We start from the raw sequence: 9,016 nt of genomic DNA on the forward strand, positions 1-9,016 counted from the left end.
AGCTGTTACCAAAACACTACATTTTGAATACTATTGGACACTTATGTCAAGGAGGGAGGGCCTGGGAGAAGGGGGAAAAGGCAGGCATTTGTGTGGGAATATTCTGATCCAGCTTTGCTTATGCTGTAACCCCTTGGCTTTAATAAAAATATACCTTAACTACACATAGTTGTTAAGTGAATCTGGCTGTCATGCCCTGGTGGAGACTGACTCTGAGGGAGAGGAGGAACAGCCGACCGGGAGTGGAAGTGTGGCTCCGGAGGTTGTGGAGGAGGCTGGGGAAGGGCAGAGGCCGCTGGGCAGTCAGAGGAGGACCCAGGCCCATCCCCTCTCCATCCTAGGGCACGCAGGGAGGAGAGGATAAAGGAAAGACATGGTCTACTGGGGAGGAGAGGGCCTTGATCCTCTTCATGGGCTGCAGCTGTGACAACTGGATAAGAGGACGGACATGTGTCTGGGCGAGTGCTGGAAACAAAGCGTGGAAATATTTCTAGTTTATTGTTCCTCTCTGAGTTTGGCGTCCTTCCCAGTGTGTGTTCTGATATCTGTGGATGTCTTCAAGCCCTTATCTTGCCTAGTTTGTGTTGTTTTTTACTCTTCATAATTTATAGGAATTTTGAGTTTAAATGGCATTTCCTCCTTCTTTTAACTGCTCGTGTGGGAGTTTTTTTGTCTCCAGTCAAGGATATTTGGAGCTTGGAAGCAATGTGAAGGAATAAAAGGGGCTTCACCTGTTTTTTGTGACTGTGTTTAGTTTGTATCCCACTCTGGGTCATCACACTGACTTTGCTGGTCAGAGAGGGACTTATATTACAATTTTGCAAAAGATAATCACATGACCGCAAGACACTGTGATCAATGAATCAGGGGAAAGCGGCTTGACATTAAAAAAGGGAAAAGGGAAAGGTTTCAATCATATTTGAGACTCTGTGTGTGTGTGCGTATGCGTGTGTGCGTGTGTGTGTATGTTCATCTCCATTTCCTAGCCAGGGGAGCCATGTTGTCTGAAGATGTTTCTGTGGTCATGTAGCCGGCATAACTATAGGCTAAGGGCAGTAGTGGGATTCAATTTTTTTTTATTACCAGTTCTGTGGGTGTGGCTTGGCGTGGCATGGCTTGGTGGGTGTAGCAGAGGAAGGATATTGTAAATTCTCCATGGCTTGGTGGGTGTGGCAGGGGAAGGATATTGTAAACTCTCCAACAGTGGGAAGGTTACTTCAAAATCCCATTCCCTCCCCACCCCACAAACCTGCTTTCCAGCTCCGTTCTCCTGTGCAGGGCAACCAAAGAAAAGCCAGTCGATCAGCTGGGACTCAATGGGAGGCAGAGAAGAGATGGGGTTGGCGGGACCAGTCAGAGGTGGCATTTGTCGATTTTCCCAACTACTCCAAATTTCCATTACTCCATTACTCTCCAGAACTGCTGAATACCACCTCTGGCCAAGGGGTACGGAACTCTGTTATCCTCCCATCGAAGTGGTACCTATTTATCTACTCGCATTTACATGTTTTCAAACTTCTAGGTTGGCAGTAGCTGGGGCAGGAACAGGAGCTTACCCTGACATCAAAAAGGCCCAACTTCCTCTCTTGCTGTTCCTGCTATAGCCGTCTGTGATTGCCGGGAGAACAGAGGAGTGAGAAAAATGGGGAATAACAGATCATTTGCTGCCCATTCTTAAAACCTAGAGAGGGGAACAAATGGGTGCTAGTGGGACTAAAATCAAATTAACTTCATTAGATTCAATGAACATGACTAGCTGCTGTATATTTAATCATATTGAAATTAAAGATACGTAATTTAGTAGCAATGAGAGGTCACCAAATGGCTGGGCAAGAATGATTATTTGTGCCTTCCTCTAATTCATTTAGATTAAAAAATTGATGGTCAATGAATCTTAGGTGTGGCACACAGACATTATCTTCAGTGGCTACAAACCAGAACAGCTACAAATTTAGTAGCTGCATTTGCATAGCATGCTAAGTATCTTTCCTTAGTTGTTCAATCTGATGTTAGATCTCATCCTGGTTCATTGGTTCATGATCAAAGGTGTTGTACAAACCCCAAAAGTAATTAATCCCTAATCTTTATGTTGACTGAGTGTGCCCTATTTTTTTCATTCTTCACCATGTCATGGCTGAAAAATCCTCTTCAAGAAAGTTGATTGAGTGATTATGTGGCATTAAGATCATATTGTAGCTTTCAAAACAACAACAACAACAATCCCAACAACCTTCTCCAACCAACCAACCAACCAACCAGGAGAAAAAAGATAAATGTTTTAACAAGCTTTTTCTGTACTGTTTGGTGGGGGGGGGAAGTGATGCCTCTATTTCAGCAAACATCAGAAAGATGCTTAAAAATCATTTATTAGTTTGAAATTGAAATAATATAGTTTTAAAATGGTTTGCGGGCTTGATCTAAGGTTCAATTTAAATACTTTTACATCCCAGTTATTTTAATAGAAGCAAATTATCTATGTTATATTATCTACAGTAAATTGCTGCATTTCCATAGGGGTTTTCACAGCTTTCTTTGAAATAAGGGAAAGTATGATTAGAGCCATGCAGAGGAGGTTGGACTTTTCCTATTGTCCTAGGTACACTGACAATGGGAAGGGAGGGAGGGAGGAAAGGAATTTTATCTCCCTAGACCAGAGTTCCCAAACCTTTCTAGCTTTATGGACCGATGGGGTGGGGGAGGAGAGGGGATGGTTCTTTGTAAGCAACCAGCAAGGACACATGCACAGTGCTCCATTTGCGCAAGCGGTAGGCATGTGCGGCCACGCCATGCAAATGGGGATGCGCATGTGCACTCACACGCCACTTCCGCGGCCCAGTTGCAAATAGTTCACGGCCCAGTAGTGGCCCACAGCCCAGGGATTGGGGACCCTTGCCCTAGACAATTCTATTGCATTTCACTGTTACACTGTTTTAGTCTTGCACAAAACTAATAAAGCTAGCACTGGCATGCAAAGCTACCACATATATCTGATAGACCACCAAGACAGCGGCCCAATTTGGTGCATCTTTTTTAAGGAAACAAGAGCAGAATGTGGCAAACGGAGCTGGCCAGGGATAGTACGGGATAGGTATGTGACATCATGAAACAGCCAATCACTGCCTCTTGGTTTCTATCCACAATACTTCTAGTCACCAGAGTTTGCTTTTGAAGTGATGGATGCTGAAGTCTGACCTATTTTACACATGTTCAGGCCCACCTCAGATGGGGTTGAAACAGGGGTGGGATTCAAAAATTTTAACAACTGGTTCTGTGGGCATGGCTTAGGTGGTGGACATGGCTTGGTGGTCATGTTATTGGCTGGGTATGGCCAACTCAATATCATTCACATTGAGGCATGCATCTCCTCGCCTGGCCTCTCATGACTGTGGGGATGCTGCAACAATCGTAAATGTGAAAAAGGGTTATTAATCACTTTTTTCAGTGCCATTGTAACTTTGAATGGTCACTCCACACAAGCAAAGTACCACCAGCAAAGGAGGGGTAAAAACTCCAGAGATTTCCTGAGACAGGAAGTCTAGTCCTGCCAAGAATGTAATAAGGGTTAACGGAGAGGCAGTTTCTGTAAGCAACACCAGAATGTTTCCTTCCTGCCTTCTTTACAGGATTAGGCCAGTAATTTCTTCTAACAACTGGTTCTCCGAACTGCTTAGAATGCTAACAACCGGTTCTAGCAAATAGGTACGAACTGGTAGAATCCCACCCCTGGGTTGGAATAATGAGGGAAAACAACATCATGAAATGAAAGCAATTCATTTATTTTCAAAGAAATAAAAAGGATATCTCCCAAGTACCTTTATGCCACGGTTAAATGCAAGCAAATACTCAGCTTTAGATTCAGTTCTGTTAAAGAATGTTCTATTTTTTTGGGGGGGATTATGGATGTTTAAGGGTAAGTAGCAAATATTTGCTACCTTATTTGCTGGGTAGAACAGGCCTGGGAAAGCAGCCTCTTCAGCAGGAGTCCCTACACTAAACTAATAAATGCTAATCAGTTCCATGGAAGAACCATATAAAACACAGCCTATTAAGTCTGAAGAGAAATTAATTCATTAATACGATACAGCAAGAGGGACTCCTGCCAAACTCATTAGTATACTTTCTTCATTCTTATTCAATGTCTGCTTATACTTATTTAAAAATTACAGCAGGCAAGCAATTTAATGTTCTCCTTTTGGGTATTAATTTTTCTCTAATGTAAAACTAACATTCATGTAATGTTACTTAATGCAACAATACAGAATTTTTCCTTTAAGCATTAATTAAATGGAGCATTTTCTGAGCATCTCACAGATTGCAGAAGTCCTCAACTGCCTATTAATGAAGCAGCAACCTTTGTCCTTGTAGGCCTGAATTCAAGTACACTTGCCTTAAAAAAAAAACAGCTAGAGCTTGCTTGCTATTCTTTTGTGTGAAAGGCTCAACTGATAAAGATTTAAATAAGCATAGATTTCTGAGAAGAAGAAAAAACAAAACAAAACTCAAAAGCCGCTACCAAACAAAATAAAGCAAGTGATGTGGTTCCATCTAGTGGAGCAACATTATTTTCCCCAAGTTGAAGAAACTGAAAGAAGAAATGTGCATTTAATGCCAGGGAATATTGAACTGAATTCAGGCCACCATAGAAGGAATTTTTTGGTTCTTTGAAGCCAAAGAGATGGTTTCTGGCCAAAATAGCCAGAACTGAATACTGTATGGAGTTTTCCAAAACCTAGAAAAAAATAATAATAATTCAAGACTTCAAGAGTCGGCAGAAAAGCAATTACAGGTTTAATGATCAAAGTTACAATGGCACTGAAAAAAGTGGCTTATGACAATTTTTCATCAGTTATGATCATTGCAGCACGCCCAAGGTACTGGGATCAAAATTCAGACACTTGGTAACGGACTCATATTGATGACGATTGCAATGTCCCGGCAATGGTGGAATTCAAAATTTTTTTACTACTGGGTCTGTGGGTGTGACTTGGTAGGCATGGCATGGGAAAGTTACTGCAAAATCCCCCATTCCCTCCCCACCCCACTAACCTGCTTTCCAGGTCCGTTCTCCTGTGCAGGGCAACAAAAGAAGGGCCAGCCGATCAGCTGGGACTCAGGAGGCAGAAAATAGATGGGGGCAGGGCCAGTCAGAGGCGGTATTGGCTGGTTCTCTGGAGTACTCAAAATTTCCACTACCGGTTCTCCAGAACTAGTCAGAACCTGCTGAATGCCACCTCTGGTCCCAGGGTCATGTGACCTTTTGTGAACTGCTGACAAGGAAAGTCAACGAGGAAGCCAGATTCACTTAACAACCTTGTTACTAATTTAACAACAGTGATTCATTTAACAGCTATGGCAAGAAAGGTCATACAGTTGGGGCAAAATTCACTTAACAAATGTCTTATCAGCAGAAATTTTGGGCTCAATTGTGGTCATAAGTTGAGGACTATCTGTATTTTTTTTTTTAAAAAAAAAAAGATTTTCCATTCCTGAGAAATACTAGTGTAAATTCAACTGGGTAACGATGAACCTCTACTGTATCAGTGAAAGAGTTTTTCCTGGCATGGCACCCTATTTATGAAATTCCCTCCCGCAAAAGGCTTAACTGACATCCACACCAGCATTGTTTTGGTACATGTGAAGGCCCTTCTACTTTTTCCAGCTTTTAAAATGGCTTTTATCATGCTTCAACTGCATTTTAATTTATATTGTTCTAGTTTTTGGACGACTTTGTGGCCGCCCAGATTATAGGGTATATTTATTTTATATTTTGTTGTGTTGTTTTTATTCTGACTGTATTTTTTATTGAGTTTTATTGTAAACAGTCAAGAGCTTTGCCTATCGGGCAGTTTAAGTAAATAAATACTCTGTGGATAAATGTTGACTCTTATTACAATGTATTGACTCATGCTTGCTCTGCATTTTATTTAATTTACACCCATCTAAGCAGGGACATTCAAGTTGCTTTGGTGGAGTGAATCTGCAGGGATAGTTTTCATGACTTGCAGCCATGCCTTATTTCTTCGAGACTTTATGACAAAAACCCGGATCTGACATTGTGTCCTTTTCACAAGAAATACGTTTTTCTTCTTGTGGTTGTTAAGGTCACCTTGTTACCTCTTGTCCATATATATTTATTCTGAATTACGTTGCATTCATTTGATATGATGGTTTAAGGCCGGGGTCAAGGCCTGCAGGCTGGATTGTGGCTGTTTTCTACCGTGATGGCCTCCTGCCAGCAAAAATGGAGCTTGGGGAGCTATGCACAGCCCCCCCTGATCTCCATTTTCATTGGCAGAGAGCTGCAGGCTGTTGCAGCCAAAAACAGGGCCTTGATGAGTGACATTCAGCTGGCCACGCCCACTCTGGCCACATCCATCCCAGCCATGCCCCTCCCCCGAGGTCAAACAAAATCCTGATGCAGCCCTCAATGAAATCGATTTTGACATCCCTGATTTAAGGGATCAGTATCACTATGTTTTTTATCTATGTGTGCACCCGGGATAATTTCATTTAATTTTCATATAGAGGAGCTGCTAGCTGCTAGTTCACTTATACATAAACACAAGGAACTGTGGGATAGAAATACACCTTTAAAAAAAGACTATGTTTGATCTTTCATACCCTCCAAGGCAAACATCCATTGTTTGCAAACAGATATTTGCTCAGACTACAACTTTAACTCTGCTAACGAGGGACAGTAGTTGCCACTTCAATAAACATAGAGCCTGTTATACAGGTAGAAAACTGCAATAGCAACTCTAGTGAGGGTAGAGATATCTCGCTAACCATTTCTGATGTTTTGGACAGTGTAGACCAGGGGTGTCAAACTCACGGCCAGATGTCTCACGTGCTGGCCCTGCCCCGCTGGTTTAGCGAAGGGGGAAAAAGTCCCGATACGTCATGTTACACCACGAGTTTGACACCCCTGGTGTAGACAGTAAAAACTCTGGAGGAAGAAACAGCATCACATTTGTAACGCCCAGCAGAATTAGAGGACGTTTCCTGATTGTTTTACATAGGCAAATGAAGCATTTGATAGGCCCTTCATGGGGTTCCTGCATGAGTATTGCACATATACTGAAGGTTGTGGCTTCAGGACAAGATGATGCTTCTAATTGGATTGTTATTGAGAAATTGGTATGTTTTGTCACTTGCATTTAAAGTCAATGTGAACATTGATAACTGGCAGGAAGAGAACTTTTTGCTGCAATCTGTGTCCTCCAAGATACATTCCTGAGTATTTTCAATTTCTTTGGAGTAGATGTCAGAGCAGAAACTTCTGCAGCAAAAGGAGAAAACCCACAAGTTTCCTCCCTCGTTTTGTCAGAAAAACCATCTTGTGGAATACTATCAAGGGATGCCGCTGTGTTCAGTACTCTTTTTAGGTGTTGTAATATATTACGAGTTGTGACCAGAGCACATTCAATTTTCTTCTTCCAAGCCTGAATTACTATTTGGTTGGTGAGACGAAGTGTTAATGATTGTGATTGCCTCCAAAATGGCCAGGACACACCTACCAATGTAGTCTTCATTTCAAATCTTTGAGAATGGCTGAAAAATAGCCTCAACTATTTTCTACAAGCTGACTCATACCCAATGTTTAACTGTGTAACACTTCTCCTTTCACTAATGTCAGTGCCCTTCTGGCAGGTTTTCTGATTAATTTGATCTACATCTCTGTATAAGCGAAACTAATAGTGACACATCTCTGTTTGCTGGAAATTACTTATGAAAGATTAATCAACATTCGGAAAACTTGCTCAATTTCTAGAGAAATCAGTTTTCCATAAGGATGCAGAAATGGGACTATGATTTTTCCCCCTTCCATTCACGAAATTGGGTGTTGCTGTTGCATGGGGATATCTGAAAATTTCTCTGAGGCTAAGTGATATTACTTCTCTATGGGTACAGAAACTCACAACAATTACTTGGAGATAGTCAGAAGGGACATAGAAAATACACTGCTCAAAAAAATAAAGGGAACATTTAAACAACACAATGTAACTCCAAGTCAATCACACTTCTGTGAAATCAAACTGTCCACTTAGGTAGCAACACTGATTGACAATCAATTTCACACGCCGTTGTGCAAATGGAATAGACAACAGGTGGAAAGCATAGGCAGACAGCAAGACATCCCCAATAAAGGAGTGGTTCTGCAGGTGGTGACCACAGACCACTTCTCAGTTCCTATGCTTTCTGGCTGATGGTTTGGTCACTTTTGAATGCTGGCGGTGCTTTCACCTGAGCTCCTGGTAGGGAGGTCATACAGGCACGTGGAGACCACACACACTACTGAGCCTCATTTTGACTTGTTTTAAGGACATTACATCAAAGTTGGATCAGTCTGTAGTGTTTTTTTCCACTTTAATTTTGAGTGTAACTCCAAATCCAGACCTCCATGGGTTGCTAAATTCGATTTCCATTGATAATTTTTGTGTGATTTTGTTGTCAGCACATTCAACTATGTAATGAACAAAGCATTTAATAAGAATATTTCATTCATTCAGATCTAGGATGTCTTATTTTTGTGTTCCCTTTATTTTTTTGAGCAGCGTATATCAAACCTGCAATGCCATATTAAGATCGATATTCCACAAATACCTTGGGGCATAAGCTGTTTGAACCTGTCTTTTGAATAAACACGAATATCATCATTTTTCTAGTAGGAAGGAAATATTACACTTAAAATGGAAGCATACTACATCTGTTAATGTTGGAGAGCCATTTACTGTACCTGTTGTTGGCAGAACACACTGTACTCCATTTTCTGCTTTTCAGAGCTAGTCATGATCTTGGCAATGATCTCTGCTCTCAGATGTGAGGGTGCATTACCACTACAATGGATCCCTTTGATAGGATCAGGAATAATGGAAAGCCAGACTACTCTTCCTCTTTCTCCCACCAGGATAGGAAATAGATACCATCTCTTAAGTAATGCTTTCAAGAGACTAAGCTGTCAAGTGTTATGCACATAATTACGTATGAGCAAAACAGAGTCATTGAACAAAGTTCT

This window comes from Notechis scutatus, chromosome 1, assembly GCF_049901735.1.
Source record: "Notechis scutatus isolate UNSWTSFEM ecotype Mainland chromosome 1, rNotScu1.2, whole genome shotgun sequence".
Classification (NCBI taxonomy): domain Eukaryota; kingdom Metazoa; phylum Chordata; class Lepidosauria; order Squamata; family Elapidae; genus Notechis; species Notechis scutatus.